The sequence below is a fragment of the Rana temporaria genome, chromosome 5, assembly GCF_905171775.1.
Source record: "Rana temporaria chromosome 5, aRanTem1.1, whole genome shotgun sequence".
Lineage (NCBI taxonomy): Eukaryota > Metazoa > Chordata > Amphibia > Anura > Ranidae > Rana > Rana temporaria.
The window spans coordinates 370,192,652-370,213,020 of NC_053493.1; the positions used below are offsets into that span (position 1 = coordinate 370,192,652).

The 20,369-nt window shown below is 43.3% G+C and overlaps 1 protein-coding gene across 2 annotated transcripts in view; it reads left to right on the plus strand.

Annotated features, from left to right (window-relative positions):
• Positions 1-5,775: 5,775 nt before the first annotated feature.
• FZD6 (frizzled class receptor 6) overlaps positions 5,776-20,369 on the plus strand; it is an 85,863-nt gene continuing 71,269 nt past the window's right edge. Inside the window, exon 1 of one of the 2 annotated variants that reach the window (XM_040354819.1) lies at positions 5,776-5,956. The gene's annotated coding sequence lies outside the window, so the exon portion shown is untranslated. Of the gene's footprint in view, positions 5,957-16,285; positions 16,816-20,369 lie in introns of those variants that run through there. The other variant, XM_040354820.1, reaches the window with a different exon arrangement.

Below are 20,369 nucleotides of genomic sequence, written 5' to 3' on the forward strand. Positions count from 1 at the left end.
TTTCAGGAAATTTCCCTTCCAGGTTGGGGGTGCGTGCTATACACCGGGGGGCGCGCTATACGAAGATAAATACGGTATATACAGTAAGCACACTTTAAATCATAAGAATACGCCAACCTACACTAAAAACAATGCACCTCTACACACACAGATCTATTAAAGGAGATTAGTTGAATCTGAATGAGGACCTTCCCCAAATTGTCCCGTCTATGACCAGTCTTATCAGGCCGACGTGATCTGTGCAGGGAACTGGTTCCCATGAACCCTCTTATGGCGGCTCCTCAGAAAGCTGCAGATGCAATCACAGAGCCGAAGTGCAAACATGACGGCGCGGTCCTTTTCATTTGTAAAGGTGGTGGGGGCATTTCTAGGCCAAGGTGTGTCTGCTAGAGAAGTCACCTAATGTCACATTACCAGGGGGATAGTCTCATTAGTCTCTTCTCAAGATCCTATCTCTTGGCCAGCTTTATCATTCGTATCGTCTTCTGGTGCCCACAGACATCAGAGATCAGCTATGACATACACAGAGACACCCACAGACGTCTCCAACAATTATAGGATTGGTCGGACCGACTTTTCTTGATTTATCTCTGAACAGACATTGGCGAACAACAAGAAACTGGATGAAAATGTCTATTTCCATGGATTTATTTGAAGTCTTTTTTATGCCAAATATGCTGATAGAGTATCCAAGTTCTAAACATTATAATACATTTTATATTACAGGTTTTGTTACATTCTAAAGCCTCGTACACACGGTCGGACATCCAAAAACTTTCCCTTGGATTTTTGTCCGAAGTGAGTTGTCCGGTCACACCCATAGCGTACACACGCTAGGACTTTTCTGCAAACTTTTCTAAAACTTTCCCAACATCACGTGTTTTTTCTGCTCTTTTCCGCCACCCTTTGGTTAACTTCTGCTATTGTTGGTTGATTTTAACATTGGTTCTGAGCATGCGTATTTGCACTTTGTACAAAAGTCCGATGGCTTGCTGTACACACGGTCGGACTTTGCACCATCGGACTTTTGTTGCTGAAAAGTTTGTCCGTTTGCAGACCGAACTTTTTGTCCGATGAAACCCAAAAAAGTTGGTCCGATGGAGCGTACATACCGTCCGACCGTGTATACGGGCCTTAAGACCTGTATATGGCTCAGATCCAGGGCCGGCCTTTGGGGGTGTGCGAGCTGTGCAGCCGCACAGGGCGCCATTGGCAACAGGGGCGCCGTGCGGCCATCCAGAGACGTACTGGGGGGGTGGGGGTGTACCACACACTGGGGGGGTGTCAGACCGGCAGGGGGGGGGCTACTCTGAATGTGAGGGTCTGAATTGAAGGGGTGGATACACTGAAGGGGGGTCTGCACTGAAGGGGGGTCTGTGTAACATGCAGGGGGTCCAGAGGTGCAGGGTGCTGTGTAATGTAAAGGGGTCCAGAGGTGCAGGGTGCTGTGTAATGTAAAGGGGTCCAGTGATGCAGGGTGCTGTGTAATGTAAAGGGGTCCAGAGGTGCAGGGTGCTGTGTAATGTAAAGGGGTCCAGAGGTGCAGGGTGCTGTGTAATGTAAAGGGGTCCAGTGATGCAGGGTGCTGTGTAATGTAAAGGGGTCCAGTGATGCAGGGTGCTGTGTAATGTAAAGGGGTCCAGTGATGCAGGGTGCTGTGTAATGTAAAGGGGGCCAGTGATGCAGGGTGCTGTGTAATGTAAAGGGGTCCAGAGCTGCAGGGTGCTGTGTAATGTAAAGGGGTCCAGTGATGCAGGGTGCTGTGTAATGTAAAGGGGTCCAGTGATGCAGGGTGCTGTGTAATGTAAAGGGGTCCAGTGATGCAGGGTGCTGTGTAATGTAAAGGGGTCCAGTGATGCAGGGTGCTGTGTAATGTAAAGGGGTCCAGTGATGCAGGGTGCTGTGTAATGTAAAGGGGGCCAGTGATGCAGGGTGCTGTGTAATGTAAAGGGGGCCAGTGATGCAGGGTGCTGTGTAATGTAAAGGGGGCCAGTGATGCAGGGTGCTGTGTAATGTAAAGGGGTCCAGTGATGCAGGGTGATGTGTAATGTAAAGGGGTCCAGTGATGCAGGGTGCTGTGTAATGTAAAGGGGGCCAGTGATGCAGGGTGCTGTGTAATGTAAAGGGGGCCAGTGATGCAGGGTGCTGTGTAATGTAAAGGGGTCCAGAGCTGCAGGGTGCTGTGTAATGTAAAGGGGTCCAGTGATGCAGGGTGCTGTGTAAAGTAAAGGGGGCCAGTGATGCAGGGTGCTGTGTAATGTAAAGGGGTCCAGAGCTGCAGGGTGCTGTGTAATGTAAAGGGGTCCAGTGATGCAGGGTGCTGTGTAAAGTAAAGGGGGCCAGTGATGCAGGGTGCTGTGTAATGTAAAGGGGTCCAGAGCTGCAGGGTGCTGTGTAATGTAAAGGGGTCCAGAGCTGCAGGGTGCTGTGTAATGTAAAGGGGTCCAGTGATGCAGGGTGCTGTGTAATGTAAAGGGGTCCAGAGCTGCAGGGTGCTGTGTAATGTAAAGGGGTCCAGAGCTGCAGGGTGCTGTGTAATGTAAAGGGGTCCAGTGATGCAGGGTGCTGTGTAATGTAAAGGGGTCCAGAGCTGCAGGGTGCTGTGTAATGTAAAGGGGTCCAGAGCTGCAGGGTGCTGTGTAATGTAAAGGAGTCCAGAGCTGCAGGGTGCTGTGTAATGTAAAGGGGTCCAGTGATGCAGGGTGCTGTGTAATGTAAAGGGGTCCAGAGCTGCAGGGTGCTGTGTAATGTAAAGGGGTCCAGAGCTGCAGGGTGCTGTGTAATGTAAAGGGGTCCAGTGATGCAGGGTGCTGTGTAATGTAAAGGGGTCCAGAGCTGCAGGGTGCTGTGTAATGTAAAGGGGTCCAGAGCTGCAGGGTGCTGTGTAATGTAAAGGGGTCCAGTGATGCAGGGTGCTGTGTAATGTAAAGTTAAATTAAAACAAATGATTTGTTACAAATATTTTTTTCCTCTTTGTGTATGTTTAGGTGACCAGGGGGCGAGGGGGTGAAGATGGGGGGGTGCGACAGGATTAGCTTGCACAGGGCGCCTGAACACATAAGGCCGGCCCTGCTCAGATCACAATGCTGCCATGTGATTTTGACACAATTTTCAGTGCGACTTTGCATATTCGGTGGGTCCAAATCGCACCAAAGGACTAGCGCCCAACATTGTCTGTGATTTGTTTTTGAGTCATAAGGCCCATACACACGATCAGAGTTTTTGACAACAAATGTCCGACAGACCTGTTTGATCGGACAATCCGACCGTATGTACGCTCCATCAGACAAACGTTTTCACTTTTTCATCGCACAAATGTTCACTGTGAGCAGAGGCGGACTGACCATTGGGGCTCTCGGGCACTGCCCGAGGGCCCCATGCCACTAGGGGGCCCCATCAGGGTTGCCAGGCTCAATAAAACCAGGGACAGTATGTAAAAATCTGTATTTTTTTACATCTTTCCCTGATATGTCCAAAACCGACATGCTTTTGATGTGAAAATCCTGAGATTTTAGCTGCCCTGCCTCTGCACTGCCTCCTGGCGTGATGGCCATCTGTAAGCCCGTGGGCCCCATAATCTTCTATTGCCCGGGGACCCCATGAGTTGTCAGTCCACCCCTGGCTGTGAGAACAGACAAACTTGTCCTACGTCGGCTAATCCGATCGTGTGTACACAAGTCCATCGGACTAAAGTTCAAAGTACAAATACGCATGCTCAGAACCAATGCTAAAGATCAGACAACAATAGCAGAAGTTGCCCAAAGGGTGGCAGTAAAGAGCAGAAAAACCACATAGTACGTCTATTACGTCTCTGCGTTCGTGTTTGTTGGCTGAAAAAGTCCTGCCGTGTGTATGTATGCCAAGTTCACGGACAACGCCCTTCGAAGCAAAATTCAGTCAGGTCTGTGTTTTGTATATTCGTGTTCATTGTTACTTTGGTTATATATCGCATTTCTATTTCATCCCAAACTGATCGCAAAGGAAAGCTCTTTTTCCTGTCCATGTACACCTCCCCCAACAACTACTGGATTTCAAACATTTTATATATATATTTATGATATGGATATTAAGGGTCATGTTTTTTCTGCTTCCTGACTATCAGCGCCACTCACAATTCCTAAACTAGGGAGCAGATGGAGGTGTTCACACTGCAGTGTAAAGCCTCGTACACACGATCGCACTTCCATCGGACTTTTCCGTGGATTTTTGTCTGAAGGGCGTTGGCCGTGAACTTGGCATGCATACACACGGCAGGACTTTTCAGTCAACAAACACGAACGTAGTGACGTAATTGACTTACTATGTGTTTTTTCTGCTCTTTAGTGCCAGATTCTGCCTGTGCTGAGATTTCACCAAGGCCACCCAATGGGGCTCCCAAAACAAATTGTAAAAATAGAAAATAATAAAAAACGACTGACACGGTTCTGTCCTACTGACAAGTTCACTGCTCTACTGACACCTTCTGTGTTTTATTACATTTGGGTGCACAGCCTAATGCAATATGTTGTGCACACCTGTGGAGAGGAGATTGGTGGAGAGGAGAGGACAAGAGTGAAGAGGACATGAGTGGAGAGGAGAGTGGAGAGGACATTGGTGGAGAGGAGAGGACATTGGTGGAGAGGAGAGTGGAGAGTGGAGAGGACATTGGTGGAGAAGAGAGTGGAAAAGACATTGGTGGAGAAGAGAGTGAAGAGGATATGAGTGAAGAGGGCATTGGTGGAGTGGAGAGGATGGGACATTGGTGTAGAAGAGAGTGGAGAGGACATTGGTGGATAGGAGAGTGGAGAGGAGAGGACATGAGAGGACATTGGTGGAGAAGAGAGTGGAGAGGAGAGGAGAGGACATCAGTGGAGAGGAGAGGACATGAGTGAAGAGGACATGAGTGGAGAGGACATGAGTGGAGAGGGGAGTGAAAAGGGCATTGGTGGAGAGGAGATTGGTGGAGAGGAGAGCGGAGAGGACATTGGTGGAGTGGAGAGGACAGGACATTGGTGTAGAAGAGAGTGGAGAGGACATGAGTGGAGATGAGAGGACATTGGTGGAGAGGAGAGTGGAGAGGACATGAGTGGAGATGATAGGACATCAGTGGAGAGGAGAGTGAATAGGGCATTGGTGGAGAAGAGAGTGAAGAGGGCATTGGTGTAGAAGAGAGTGGAGAGGACATTGGTGGAGAGGAGAGTGGAGAAGACATGAGTGGAGAGGACATGAGTGGAGAAGAGAGTGGAGAGGACATCAGTGGAGAGGAGAGTGAATAGGGCATTGGTGGAGAAGAGAGTGAAGAGGGCATTGGTGTAGAAGAGAGTGGAGAGGACATTGGTGGAGAGGAGAGTGGAGAAGACATGAGTGGAGAGGACATGAGTGGAGAAGAGAGTGGAGAGGACATCAGTGGAGAGGAGAGTGAATAGGGCATTGGTGGAGAAGAGAGTGAAGAGGGCATTGGTGTAGAAGAGAGTGGAGAGGACATTGGTGGAGAGGAGAGTGGAGAAGACATGAGTGGAGAGGAGAGGACATTGGTGGAGAGGAGAGTGGAGAGGACATGAGTGGAGAGGAGATTGGTGGAGAGGACATGAGTAGAGAGGGGAGTGAAGCGGGCATTGGTGGAGATGAGATTGGTGGAGAGGAGAGTGGATAGGAGAGTGGAAGGTGACAGTGTTGCCAGTCAGTCAGGGATCAATACATCAATATAATAGATTGTTTTCCTCCCATAAACCGAGTTGTAAATCATGAGCCAATCAGCAGTGAAAGCACGGCGGCCCAGGGAGAAGGGGGGCCAGGGCAACCAATCGGAGGCGGCTTTACAATCCAACTTGGAGAAGTTCCCAGGGTGATCGCAGGTCAGGTCCGCTGGCGGAGATCGGTGCGGCCGGGCGCAGGAAGGATAGATCGGGGATCACCTGTCACGGGATTTATACCGGGGGTCTCTAGGATTGGATCGGTCAGAGCCGGGCGTGCACAGGTAAGACCCGTTCCGGACTCCGGGGGAGGAGGCGGCGGCGGTGACAGGCGGGTATAGGAGGAGACTCCATTGCTGGGACAAAGCATGGAGAGGAGAGCGGGATGGAATGGAGGGTCCGATCCGTCCTCCGGCAGGTGCAGAGAGAGGGGGGCGGGGGGCTCAGTGATCAGGACCCGGATCTCTCCATTGTCTGTCACATTGTATCTAACTATTTATTATATCGCCGCTTCTTACATAGGATGGCCGCATTCGTTTTCTTTTTTAGGTTCTTATTCCCTTTATTTTCAACAAATAAATACTGTTATTTTTTCATCAGAAGAAGCTCTCTTGCAGATGTAGCAATTAGAGGGATGAGACCAGCCATGTACCACTGACAGGGGGGCTCACAATGATCAGCTTTTATTTATTCATGTAAAACCATTTGCTGTATCTGACTATAAAGTATGAGCTGGGGTTTGGCTTCAGTTTGTTAGTGTGTCTAAATCTGCTAGTACATTTAATGCTGCCCTCCCCTCAGACTGACAGTGATGCTGTCTGCTGAGCCTCCTGTGCTCATTCCTCCAGTTACTGGACACATCACCAGGTGGAAATGCTGCTTTAATTTCATTCTACATTTTATTTGTTGGCCAATTTCTAGTAGAGTTTGTAGAGCAGAGAATTGCAGTGTACTAGGACCCCATTCATACTCCGAAACGCTCCCCGTACCAATCGCGTGGTGTCCGGTCACACCTGAGCATACTGTAGTGTTGCTTGATGGTCAAAAAAAGTACAGTGCCTTGCGAAAGTATTCGGCCCCCTTGAACTTTGCGACCTTTTGCCACATTTCAGGCTTCAAACATAAAGATATAAAACTGTCATTTTTTTTGAAGAATCAACAACAAGTGGGACACAATCATGAAGTGGAACGAAATTTATTGGATATTTCAAACTTTAAAAAAAGAAAAAGAAAAATTGGGCGTGCAAAATTATTCAGCCCCCTTAACCACTTCCCGACCTCCTCATGTACATTTACGTCGGCAGAATGGCACGGACAGGCACAAGCACGTACCTGCACGTCCTCTGCTAGACGTGAGTGGGGGGTCCGATCGGGACCCCCCCCCCCCCGGTACATGCGGCGGTCAGGTTCCCTCGGGGAGCGATCCGGGACGGCAGCGCGGCTATTTGTTTTTAGCCGCTCCGTCGTGATCGCTCCCCGGAGCTGAAGAACGGGGAGAGTCGTGTGTAAACACGGCTTCCCCGTGCTTCACTGTGGCAGCGCATCAATCGGGTGATCCCCTTTATAGGGGAGATCCGATCGATGATGTCATTCCTACAGCCACACCCCCCCTACACTAGTAAACACATACACAGTGATCCCTAAATGTTACAGCGCCCCCTGTGTTTAACTCCCAAACTGCAATTGTCATTTTCACAATAAACAATGCAATTTAAATGCATTTTTTGCTGTGAAAATGACAATGGTCCTAAAAATGTGTCAAAATTGTCCGAAGTGTCCTCCATAATGTCGCAGTCACGAAAAAAAACCGCTGATCGCCGCCATTAGTAGTAAAAAAAAATAAAAATGCAAAAAAACTATCCCCTATTTTGTAAACGCTATAAATTTTGCGCAAACCAACCGATAAACGATTATTGCGATTTTTTTTTTTTTTTTTTTTTTTTTTTTACCAAAAATAGGTAGAAGAATACGTATCGGCCTAAACTGAGGAAAAAAATGTTTTTATATATGTTTTTGGGGGATATTTATTATAGCAAAAAGTAAAAAATATTGAATTTTTTTCAAAATTGTCGCTCTATTTTTGTTTATAGTGCAAAAAATAAAAACCGCAGAGGTGATCAAATACCACCAAAAGAAAGCTCGACTTGTGGGGGAAAAAGGACACCAATTTTGTTTGGGAGCCACGTCGCACGACCGCGCAATTGTCTGTTAAAGTGACACCGTCCCGAACTGTAAAAACCCCTTGGGTCTTTAGGCAGCAATATGGTCCGGGGCTTAAGTGGTTAAAGAGGAGTTCCACCTAAAAATGGAACTTCCTCTTAACCCACTCCTCGCCCCCTTACATGCCACATTTGGCATGTAATTTTTTTGGGGGGGAGTGGGGGCTTCAGGAGAAGGGGACTTCCTGTCCCACTTCCTCCTTCCGCTGAGGGGCTGCTAAGGCGATACGTCATATCGCCTTTTGGCAGCCCCTTCCTGTAGGCGATCGCCTAGGACACGTGACAGGTCCTAGGTGATCGCCTGTCCAATCAAACAGCGCCGGGCCGCGCGCGCATGCGCAGTGCCGCTCGCGAATGCGCAGTGGGTGCCCGGCCGTGAAGCCGAAAGCTGTCACGGCCGGGTGCCCACAGTGACAATGAAGACGCCGGCCGGGGAGGGGGAGAGGAGCGGAGCCCCGGCCGGCGCGTCGCTGGAACGCTGGAGCAGGTAAGTGTCAGTTTATTAAAAGCCAGCAGCTACACTTTTTGTAGCTGCTGACTTTTAATAAACTTAAAAAATGGGTGGAAAACCCCTTTAAGTTAATACTTTGTTGCGCCACCTTTTGCTGTGATTACAGCTGTAAGTCGCTTGGGGCATGTCTTTATCAGTTTTTGCCCATTCCTCCTTGCAAAACCGCTCAAGCTCAATGAGGTTGGATGGTGAGCATTTGGGAACAGCAGTTTTCAGTTCTTTCCACAGATTCTCGATTGGATTCAGGTCTGGACTTTGACTTGGCCATTCTAACACCTGGATATGTTTATTTGTGAACCATTCCATTGTAGATTTTGCTTTATGTTTTGGATCATTGTCTTGTTGGAAGACAAATCTCCGTCCCAGTCTCGGGTCTTTTGCAGACTCCATCGAGTTTTCTTCCAGAATTGTCCTGTATTTGGCTCCATCCATCTTCCCATCAATTGTAACCATCTTCCCTGTCCCTGCTGAAGAAAAGCAGGCCCAAACCATGATGCTGCCACCACCATGTTTCACAGTGGGGATGGTGTGTTCAGGGTGATGAGCTGTGTTGCTTTTACGCCAAACATAACATTTTGATTTTGGTTTCATCTGACCAGAGCACCTCCTTCCACATGTTTGGTGTGTCTCCAAGGTGGCTTGTGGCAAACTTTAAACGACACTTTTTATGGATATCTTTAAGTAATGTCTTTCTTCTTGCCACTCTTCCATAAAGGCCAGATTTGTGCAGTATACAGGGACTGATTGTTGTCCTATGGACAGAGTCTCCCACCTCAGCTGTAGGTCTCTGCAGTTCATCCAGAGTGATCATGGGCCTCTTGGCTGCATCTCTGATCAGTCTTCTCCTTGTATGAGCTGAAAGTTTAGAGGGACAGCCAGGTCTTCGTAGATTTGCAGTGGTCTGATACTTCTTCCATTTCAATATTATCGCTTGCACAGTGCTCCTTGGGATGTTTAAAGCTTGGGAAATCTTTTTGTATCCAAATCCAGCTTTAAACTTCTCCACAACAGTATCTCGGACCTGCCTGGTGTGTTCCTTGTTCTTCATGATGCTCTCTGCACTTTTTAAACGGACCTCTGAGACTATCACAGTGCAGGTGCATTTATACAGAGACTTGATTACACACAGGTGGATTCTATTTATCATCATTAGTCATTTAGGTCAACATTGGATCATTCAGAGATCCTCACTGAACTTCTGGAGAGAGTTTTCTGCACTGAAAGTAAAGGGGCTGAATAATTTTGCACGCCCAATTTTTCAGTTTTTTATTTGTTAAAAAAGTTTGAAATATCCAAAAAAAAACAACACAGAAATTCAGAGCTGTCCCGTGTTCTCTGCAGACTTCCTGTGATATATCAAAGTACCTTCCCACTTCTTATCTTGGACTACAGAATAATTAGCTTTTATGTTGTAGAGATCTGAAAGTGGTAGTGGTTGAGTAGTTTAGTTAAAGACACCAGGCAGGGCTGACACCACTCAGTTCACATAAAATGCTGTGTGTTGTCAGCCCACAACAGGACTGGGAATCTTGGTGCAATTCTGACAGGATGACAGGTATTTGTCTGTAATTTCAGGCTCTTTAAAGGGATACAACACAGGGAAATATACATGTATTACAAATGTATACTGCGTATCCCTATGAGGTGTGTGTGTGGGTAGATGGATAGAGATATATATCTATCGCTACGCTATCTTTTTTTTTTTTTTTTTTTTTTTTTAATATGTTGAGTCAGATGCCACTTGAACAGTGCAGGAGCTGAATTTATTTACAGGTGTGTGTGTGTGTGTGTGTGTGTGTTTTTTTTCTTTTTTTTTTTTTATACAGTGTTTTTGAGCCTTAACCATTTCTTTATTAGACAATAGAGAAAATTATCATCCGGTGCATTAGTTGTTGCTAGGTTTTTCAGCTTTTTAACTTTTCCATCAGCATTTCTTTTAGGGGCTAATATTTTATGTGTCTTGTTATTTCTTTCTTTTTGGGGGGGGCGCGTACATGATTTTTAGTTATTTGTGTATTTATTCATAGGTCATTACTATTTTAGTGCATTTGAGCAAAAAAGACATTTTCATTAATTTCTATGGGATTAGAAATGCGCTAAAAAAAAAAACTTGCAAATCAATTTGAGCTACAAAAAAAAGCTCCAGAACTTTTTTTTGGAGCTTCTGGCGTTTGGCTTCAGGCAAATTGGAGTGGAGATGTGAACCAACTCCATAGAAAATATTATTATTTTTTTTCTCCTCCAGCATCCAGCATGGAGGTGTGTATAGGTCCTTAAAGGTTAACCTCCTTTCCCTTTTTTTATTTTTATTAATAATAATAATAATAATAATAATAATACACAACATTAGATTTTATATATATATATATATATATATATATATATATATATATATATATATATATATATATATATATATATATATATATATATATCTCATCATCATTTCAAGCGTAATCTCTCACAATAGGTACTCTCTCTCATATTAAAAATTTTTATATATATATATATATATATATATATATATATATATATATATATAGTGTGTGTGTATGTATGTATGTATGTATGTGTGTGTATATATATATATATATATATATATATATATATATATATATATATATATATTATAATATAATTTAAAAATTCAACCCAGGATGGTGAAGTGACACACCCTGTAAACCATGTTTTGTTTCAGTAATTAGAGAACTTGTACTTTGTTTTGACAGGTAGTAATATTCCTTATTATTCAGACGCTGAGCCTTCCATTATCTCTGTAAAATAATTACATATTGTCTACATAATAAAACTCTAATGTGTACTGAGGCCGTGTGAGAAAGGGAATTTTGCTGGATCTTTAAAGCAGAGCTGTGGAATGTTGTATGGACTGTAAGCTGCCTTCTTTCCTTGGAATGGGGATCCTCGGACCCATGGATATATTTTTTATCTTCTCTGGCGAGCTCCATAGTAGCCACCAATCCTGGGCTGCGCTGTAGACAATGTTTCATCTAGAGGGGGCATGGTTGCCACTCAGAAAGGCCAGCCCATCCTTAAGGCTACATTCACCTTTTTTATACACCGATCAGCTGTATTATTATGATTAGCTAGCAAAGTGAACATGTTGTTGAACATGCCTGTGTAGTCTGATCCAATACTGGAGCTCAAATTGCTGAAAAAAGTTAATGCTGGTTCTAGAGCTGCACGATTAATCGTTAACAAATCGAGATCACGATTTAACCCCCCCCCCCCCCTCGATCTTAATGCAACATTTCCCCGATTTAGTGCAGAGCCATTCTCTGCTCACTGCTGACAGCTGTCAAAACAGCCTGCCAAGTTTATCACAACATTTCTCAGTGAAACATTGTAATGCCGCGGACAGACAGTCGTTTTTTGTGATGAAAAAAAACGACGTTTTTGAAAACGTCATTTAAAATGATCGTGTGTGGGGGAAAACGTCGTTTTATGTCTTCTGAAAAACGACAAAAAAAAATTCGAACATGCTTGAATTTTTTGTGTCGTTTTTCAAAACGTCGTTTTTTGTTTCACAGAAATTGACCGTGTGTACCAAAAAACGACGTTTAAAACAAAGTTTTTAAACCCGCGCATGCCCAGAAGCTAGTTTCAATGGAAAAAAGTGGTGAAACGTAACCTCGCTTTGCTAGAGCATTGTGAAAAAACAATGGTGTGTAGGTAATGTCGTTTTTGAAAATGATGTTTCAAAAACGTCGTTTTATTTCATGATTTAAAACGTCGTTTTTTTTTCATCACAAAAAACGACCGTCTGTACGCAGCATTACATTTCGTTCAAGGGATGAACTTCGGTCTGTAAATGAAGGCAAGTTTAACCACTTAAAGCGGAGTTCCACCCATATAAAAGTCAGCAGCTACAAAAAGTGTAGCTTTTAACAATCGGACACTCGCCTGTCCCACGGTCCAGTGATGCTGGAGAACGAAGCCCCGCTCCTCTCCCCCTCCTCTCTGTGGCGCTGGCATTGTCACTGTGACTGGCCGGGCAATCATCTGGGACCTGTGAAGTGTCCCAGATGATTGCCGAGAGGGAGGGGGAGAAGCGATCTTCCTTCAAGGGGAGCCCCGGTAGGAAGTGGGACCTGGATCCCTCTAAAAAGAGGGTATCCACCCCCCCCCCCCCAAAACAAAATTACATGCCAAATGTAGCATGTCAGGGGGTCACCATCACTTAAAGCGGGAGTTCCATTTTTGGGTGGAACTCCGCTTTAAGGACCTAACCTTTTTTTGACATTTGTTGCTTACAAGTTAAAATCTGTATTTTTTGCTAGAAAATTACTTGACCCCCATACTATATATATATATTATACTTTAGCCACCTCAATACTTGGCACTTTCACCCCCTTCCTGCCCAAGCCATTTTTTTTTTTTTTTTAGCTTTCAGCGCTGTCACACTTTGAATGACAATTGCGCGGTCATGCAACGCTGTACCCAAATGATCACCTCTGCGGTTTTTAATTATTGCGCTATAAACAAAAGAAGAGTGACAAGTTTTGAAAAAAAACCACTATTTTTTTACTTTTTGCTATAATAAATATCCAATTTTTTTATTTATTTTTTTAAACATTTGTTTTCCTCAGTTTAGGCCGATAAGTATTCTTCTACATATTTTTGTTAAAAAAAAAAAATAGGGGATAGATTTATAGCATTTTTATTATAAATTTTTTTTTTTTTACTAGTAATGGTGGCGATCTGCTATATATATATATATATATATATCAGATCGCCACCATTACTAGTAAAAAAAAAAATTTATGTGTGTGTGTATATATATATATATATATTTTTTTTTAATCATGACTGCTATATTGTGGCGGACATATCGGACACTTTTGACACTATTTTGGGACCCTTCATATTTATACAGCGATCCGTGCTATAAAAATGCATTGATTAAATGTGACTGGCAGGGTGCATTGTGGTCTGTTGTGTATGTGTCTGCATGCCACAGACCAGTCGGGGTGTCACGGCTATAAGAGCCGACAGTGGGCATGTGAGCATCAGAACTGAACCACAGAGCAATGGACGAAGGCGGCCTGGTCTGATATAGGTTTAACCCCTTCCATACAGGGCATTTTCACCCCCTTCCTGCCCAGACCAATTTTTAGTTTTCAGCGCTGTTTTTATTTTTTGCGCTATAAACAAAAGAAGAGCGACAATTTTAAAAAAAAACACTATTTTTTTACTTTTATATTTAATAAATATCAATTTTTTTCCCCTCAGTTTAGACCGATACGTATTCTTCTACATATTTTTGGTAAAATCGCAATAATCGTTTATTGATTGGTTTGCGCAAAAGTTATAGCGTCTACAAAATAGGTGATAGATTTTTATTTTATAATTTTTTTTACTAGTAATGGCGGCGATCTGCGTTTTTTTATTTTTTTTATTGTGACCGTGACATTGCGGCGGACACTTTTGACATATTTTTGGGACCAGTCACATTTATACAGCGATTAGTGCTATAAATATGCACTGATTACTGTGTAAATGTGACTGGCAGGGAGGGGGTTAACGCTAGGGGGTCTGAAGGGGTTAATATGTTCCCTAAAGTCTGTTCTAACTGTAGGGGGAGGGGGACTCACAAGGGGAGGAGACCGATCTGTGTTTCTCTGTACTGGCAACACAGCATTGGTCTCCTCACCTCTGACAGGAGATGGATCTGGGTGTTTACTGCCGTGGTCACCGGCAATCGTGGGTACCCGGCCGCAATCGCGGCCACCAGCGGTGCACGCGCTCCCTAGATCACCTAGAACAAAGGACGTCATATGATGTCCTGTGATGGTGATGGCTGAGTGCGTTTTGTTGCCTTTATCCGGTCCTTGGGCCACTATTCCTCCCACTGATATGAGACATCTGCCTACTGACACCAGTAGTGGGGCACTATTCCTCCCACCAATGATTCCAACGATGGGGCACTATTCCTTCCCATTATGCCAAATGTGGCAAAGTTTATGCACACTAATGCAAGGAAATTTCTGCTCCCACTTTCTACAGTCTAGCCTGCCTAATGTCTGGAGGATAATATGCTGGCCCTTTGTTTAGAAGATTTGGAAAACCCCTGGCTTAAAGGATCTGCTGATGATAGCTTGATGCCAGATACCACAGCATACCTTCAGGGGTCTAGTGGAGTCTATGCCTCGACAGGTCGGGGAGGTTTTGGCAGAAATATTAGGCGGATGGTCATAATGTTATGGTTGATTTTTGTACAGTATATTTGGAGTGTGAAAGGAAATCCTTGGAGAAAATTCAAACCCTACGTGGATAGTGTCCTGGCCATGATTCAAACCAAGGACTGTAGTGCAGCAAGGCATAACCTTGAACCACCCAGCTACTGTGCTGCCCTAGATCTAATTTTATCATACAGCAATTCCACAATTATAGTAACAGAAATTTGACCTTTCTGTTGGGCTGACCATCTTCTGTTGGAATCTTCTGCTGGTTCATAGGCACCGTTAATGGGCAGACTGAATGATCGATCAACTTGGGGCAACCAGCCTGCCGGATTCTCTTGTGTTTATTGGTAGCGGCTTCTATAGAGTCTAGCGATAATCATGGTCTTCTCCTGGCAGGGATGGCTTCCCCTTCTGGGAGAAGACCTTGGCCTGACAGGAGGGATTCCCACACCAACATTGTGTTGATGGTGGGGGGATCGAGCGAATTTATTTCCTGCCGTTGCAGGAAAGAAATTCGCTCTGTGCAGGGCTCCACAAAATCTGGGCGCCAGGTCGCAATTGCGACAATAAATTGTGATCTGGCAACCGCGATGGCCGGTAATTGAGGCCGCGGCTTTGGGGCCTACAAGGCCCCAAAGCCGCGGCCTCAATTACCGGCCGCCGCGATCGCAGGGGAGGTGGGAGGTGCACGGAGGCACAGGATCCTGTGTCTCCGTGCGCCCCCGCCGCGCGATTGCATCGGGCCTGCGGCGGCCGGTAATTGAGGCCGCGGCTTTGCAGCCTCGTGAAGTCCCAAGCTTCCTTCTGTGACCTGGCGCCATCTGGTGTTGGCCGTTGGCATTACTAGTAAAACAGCAGTTCTAATGTGTAATTTTTCAGTTTTCACTGCCATCTCCTTCCCTCTAATTAGAACCCCCAAACAATATTTATATATATATATATATATATATATATATATATATATATATACATACATACATTTTTTTTTCATTCTAACACCCTAAAGAATAAAATGGCGATTGTTGCAATACTTTCTGTCACGCCGTATTTGCGCAGCGGTCTTACAAGCGCACTTTTTGGGGGAAAAAATGCACATTTTTTTATTAAAAAATAAGACAACAGTAAAGTTATCCCAATGTTTTTTTTTATATTGTGAAAGATAATGTTACGCCGAGTAAATTGATACCCAACATGTCACGCTTCAAAATTGCGTCCGCTCGTGGAATCCTGACAAACTTTTACCCTTTAAAATATCCATAGGCGACGTTTAAAAAATTCTACAGGTTGCATGTTTTGAGTTAGAGGAGGTCTAGAGCTAGAATTATTGCTCTCGCTCTAACGATCGCGGTGATACCTCACATGTGTGGTTTGAATACCGCTTACATATGCGGGCACTACTCACGTATGTGTTCGCTTCTGCGCGCAAGCTCGTCAGACGGGGTGCGTTTTCTGGCTCCTAACTTTTAGAGCTGGCTCCTAGATTCCAAGCAAATTTGTCAAACCCTGGCTCCATGTATGTGGCCAGCCTTGATGTCTGGATTCAACAACTGCCAGACTTATAAAAGGGGTGGAAATGTAGAAGTAAGGTGCCAAAAAGATTATTTTACCCATGCAGATTTTTTTTTTTAGAGGCAACTTTTCATCCTCCTCTACAATCCATGATGTCGCCTCTCTTATGACAGGTGCACTTTGTTACAAAAACGGTTTACTTATCAAGGTAGAGGTTGATTTTTTTTTTTTTCCTGTTTGCTTTGTGAAACGAAAAATCCATTGAGTGTAAACATTTGCTCTTCTCTGGTGTTCTAACAGGTGTGTACGTGTGTGGCCGCTCACCCAAACCCGTCACACTAAAAGTGTCAAAGCCGAGGCTGACAAATTCCTAACCCATTTCTTTTTATAAGACGTTAAGTAAAAGTGATCCTGTCTAATATACTGATAAGTCCTGTTAGGCACGAGTTAGAAAAAAACAAATATGCCCTGACAAGCACGCATCGAAGGCTTCTACACTCCCTATAGGATCCTGGTAAAAATTGGTGTGAAATTTCGACACAGACTGTCAGAAGGGATTGTGCGGAGAAACACCTTCCCTTGCCTTCAGGGGAGTAACTTACACATAATCCTGCCTGACGCTTCTCTACATATGAGGGAGAAGGGAGAACAATCCTAAACCAGTTTGGTTATGCAGACCGGCTGCCGGTAAAGGGACACTGGTAAGTAACCTTATACTGTGTCTGGACGAGGGCTCTACTGAAAAGACCATGCAAATGTGGGTTTAATTTTTTTTAATTATTATTATCCCTTTCATGCCTAAGCCTATTTATGACATTTGGTGTTTACAAGTTAAAATCCATATTTTTGGCTAGAAAATTACTTAGAACCCCCAAACATTATATATATATATATATATATATATATATATATATATATATATATATATATATATATATATATATATATAATTTTTAGCAGAGAATCTAGAGAATAAAATGGCGATTTTTGCAATATTTTATGTCACACGGTATTTGTGCGGCGGTGTTTTAAACACAACTTTTTGGGAAAAATTTACTTTCATGAATTTTAAAAAAATGAAAAAGTAAAATTAGTCCAATTTTTTTGCATAATGTGAAAGATGATGTTACGCCGAGTAAATAGATACCAAACATGTCACACTTTATAATTGCACGCACTCGTAGAATTGCGACAAACTACGGTACCTAAAAATCTCCATAGGCGACGCTTTAAACTTTTTTTTACGGTTACCAGGTTAGAGTTACAGAGTAGGTCTAGTGATAGAATTATTGCTCTCGCTCTGACGATCGCGGCAATACCTCACATGTGTGATTTGAACACCGTTTTCATATGCAGGCGCGACTTCCGTATGCGTTTTGTTTGTTGCGCAAGCTCGCGGGGAGGGGGGCGCTTTAAAAAAAAAAATTATTTTTTCTGATTTTTTTTTTTTTTTTTTTATTAAATTGTGTTTTTTTTTTTTTTTTTTTTTTTTACATTTTCATCACTTTTATTGCTGTCACAAGGAATGTAAACATCCCTTGTGACAGTAATCGGTGGTGACAGGTACTCTTTATGGAGGGATCGGGGGTCTAAAAGACCCCTGAGCCCTCCTTTGCACTTCAAAGTATTCAGATCGCCGAAAACGGCGATTCTGAATACTGTGTACTTTTTTAAATCCGGCGCCATTGGCAGCCGAGAAACCCGGAAGTGACGTCATGACGTCGCTTCCGTGTTTTCAATGCGGACACTGAATCAAAGCCGTTTACGGCTTTGTTTCAGAGCGCGCCTGGACTACGGAGGTGCCGAATCGTGAATTACAGAGGAGGTCTAGGGCTAGAATTATTTCTCTCGCTCTAACGATCGCGGTGATACCTCACATGTGTGGTTTGAACACCGTTTTCATATGCAGGCGCTACTCACGTATGCGTTCGCTTCTGCGCGCGAGCTCATCGGGACGGGGCGCTTTAAAAAAAAATGTTTTTTTGTTTACTTATTTATTTTATTAATTTTTACACAAAAAAAAATGGATCACTTTTATTCTTATTACAAGGAATGTAAACATCCCTTGTAATAGAAAAAAGCATGACAGGTCCTCTTAAATATGAGATCTGGGGTCAAAAAGACTAAAATGCAAAAAATAAAAAACTATTTGTCATTTGAAAAAATGACAACCAGAAAATATTGCTTTAAGAAGCATGGGCGGAAGTGACGTTTTGACGTCACTTCCGCCCTGCTATTCTATGGGGACGGGTGGGGGCCATCTTGCCCTCACTCGTATCCCAGCCGAGCAGGGGAGAGGACCCGATCGCCTCCGCCACTACCGACTGCTCCGGGGAGGGGGTCCCCTCTCCCGCGCTGCCATGATGGATCTGAAATGACAGGTGCTCTTTAAATGTAAGGACTTATTATTGCTGGTAGTTTGAATCTTTAGTATTTGCAAATAAAATTAAGGATTCCTGTTATAGAATAATAAGTTGTCAGGTTAGTAAAATAGCGATATCAGAACCGATTCAATCATACAATTTGTAGTTTACATACATTTGCAAAACAATGGGATAAAAGAATTGTCTTGAAATTTGTTTTATGTCATGGTTACTGTGAAATTGTGTGAATGCATCAATGCAGTGCATGTTATTTCAGCTTGCAGAGCTTGGATTCATTGAATGAGTTTACCAAAAATGGAAATTTTGCAGAATATACACCCTCATGTTACATAACTAAGCACCATTTCATTCAAAAAAAAAAATATTAATGTGTCTTAAATTGAAAACTCTCTTTAGATAGATTTTTACTTCTAGAAGTATTGTATTTAAATAAATGTAATAATAATAATAAAAAAATAAAATAAATATATATATATATATATATATATATATATATATATATATATATATATATATATATATATATATATATATATATATATATATATATATATATATATATATATAAATGTATTTATTTTTTTAAATCCAAAAATTAGATTTTTATATAATTTTTTTTTTTTTTTTTTTTTTTATATCATTGATTTTTTTTTTTTTTTATCCACCCTGGTACACATGCACAGTGGTGCACCATAACACACAGATGTGAATGAACCGTGGTGGCCTGCATTGCCAAAAAAGAGACGCAACCCCCACCTAAAAAATGTAAAGGTGCATTGAGGTTCTATTCAATCTGAAGAAACTGCCTTAACACAACTCGCCTTCGTTCACAAAAGTGTGTTCTTTATTGCATGCCAAGGTGTGAGGGGGGCCTGAACGAGAAAATGGCAATGTTTTCAATTGCTGCTGGGTTTGTCCGAAAGTAATTTTAAAAGCCAATTCCACCTTTCATACCATGTTTCGTGTTGCGCCCACATTTAGGTTGTAGCGTGGAAAATGGTGCCCTTCCGCCACCTCCCTTCCGCTTTCCTTGACTTGTTGACTTGTGGTATTCTTGTCCCCAAAGTATTCTGTTTTTTTTTTTTTTTATTACTCCTGAGTCCCTGTGGCTGCACAGGGATCTGTGGGGGGAAATTTCCTAAAACTGGAGAGTGCAAAATCTGGTGCGCTGATTGGCTACCATGCAGAGCTGCATCACATTTTACACTCTCCAGTTTTGGTAAATCATATTCACTGAATGAAAAAACCTATAAGCTCCCCTTTCACATCGGTGCGGCCGTGAAATGGTGCAACTTTAGCGTGATTTTAAAGCCGCATGTCAGTGCGATTTGCACTGCCGATTTCATTGCGACTTGCAACTTCATACAACAGAAGTCTATGCAAGTCGTAATGAAATTGAAAAAAGGTCCATGTACTACTTTTTGCCAAAGACATGAGTGGCGGCAAATGAAACGGCTCCATTGCCGACAATAGGGTGCGACTTGTCATACAATTTTAGAATCGTCAACATCTGTGTGAAAGCAGGCCGAGTTTTCTCTGTCACTGCAGTGAAGGGACTCGCAGATCTCGGTGGACGTCCCCATACTCGTAGTCCATTTATATCTTTCAGCACCATAACCGAGGGTCCGTATGGACTGAGAGATGGAGGAAAAGTCTGCAAAAGTCTGTGCATTGTACCCATTTTTTTTTGCAATATGGCTGCGTTTATAAAAAAAAATTATATGCCTTTTAATATGCATACACTTCTATCCCTGCTGCTGTTAAGATAAAATATAGTATTTTTGCAATCGCCTATAAAAAATATAATGTGTGTGTGTATTTTATATTATCTGTTTCTGACTCCTCCCTAGAAAAGAGGTAGGTGAATCCTA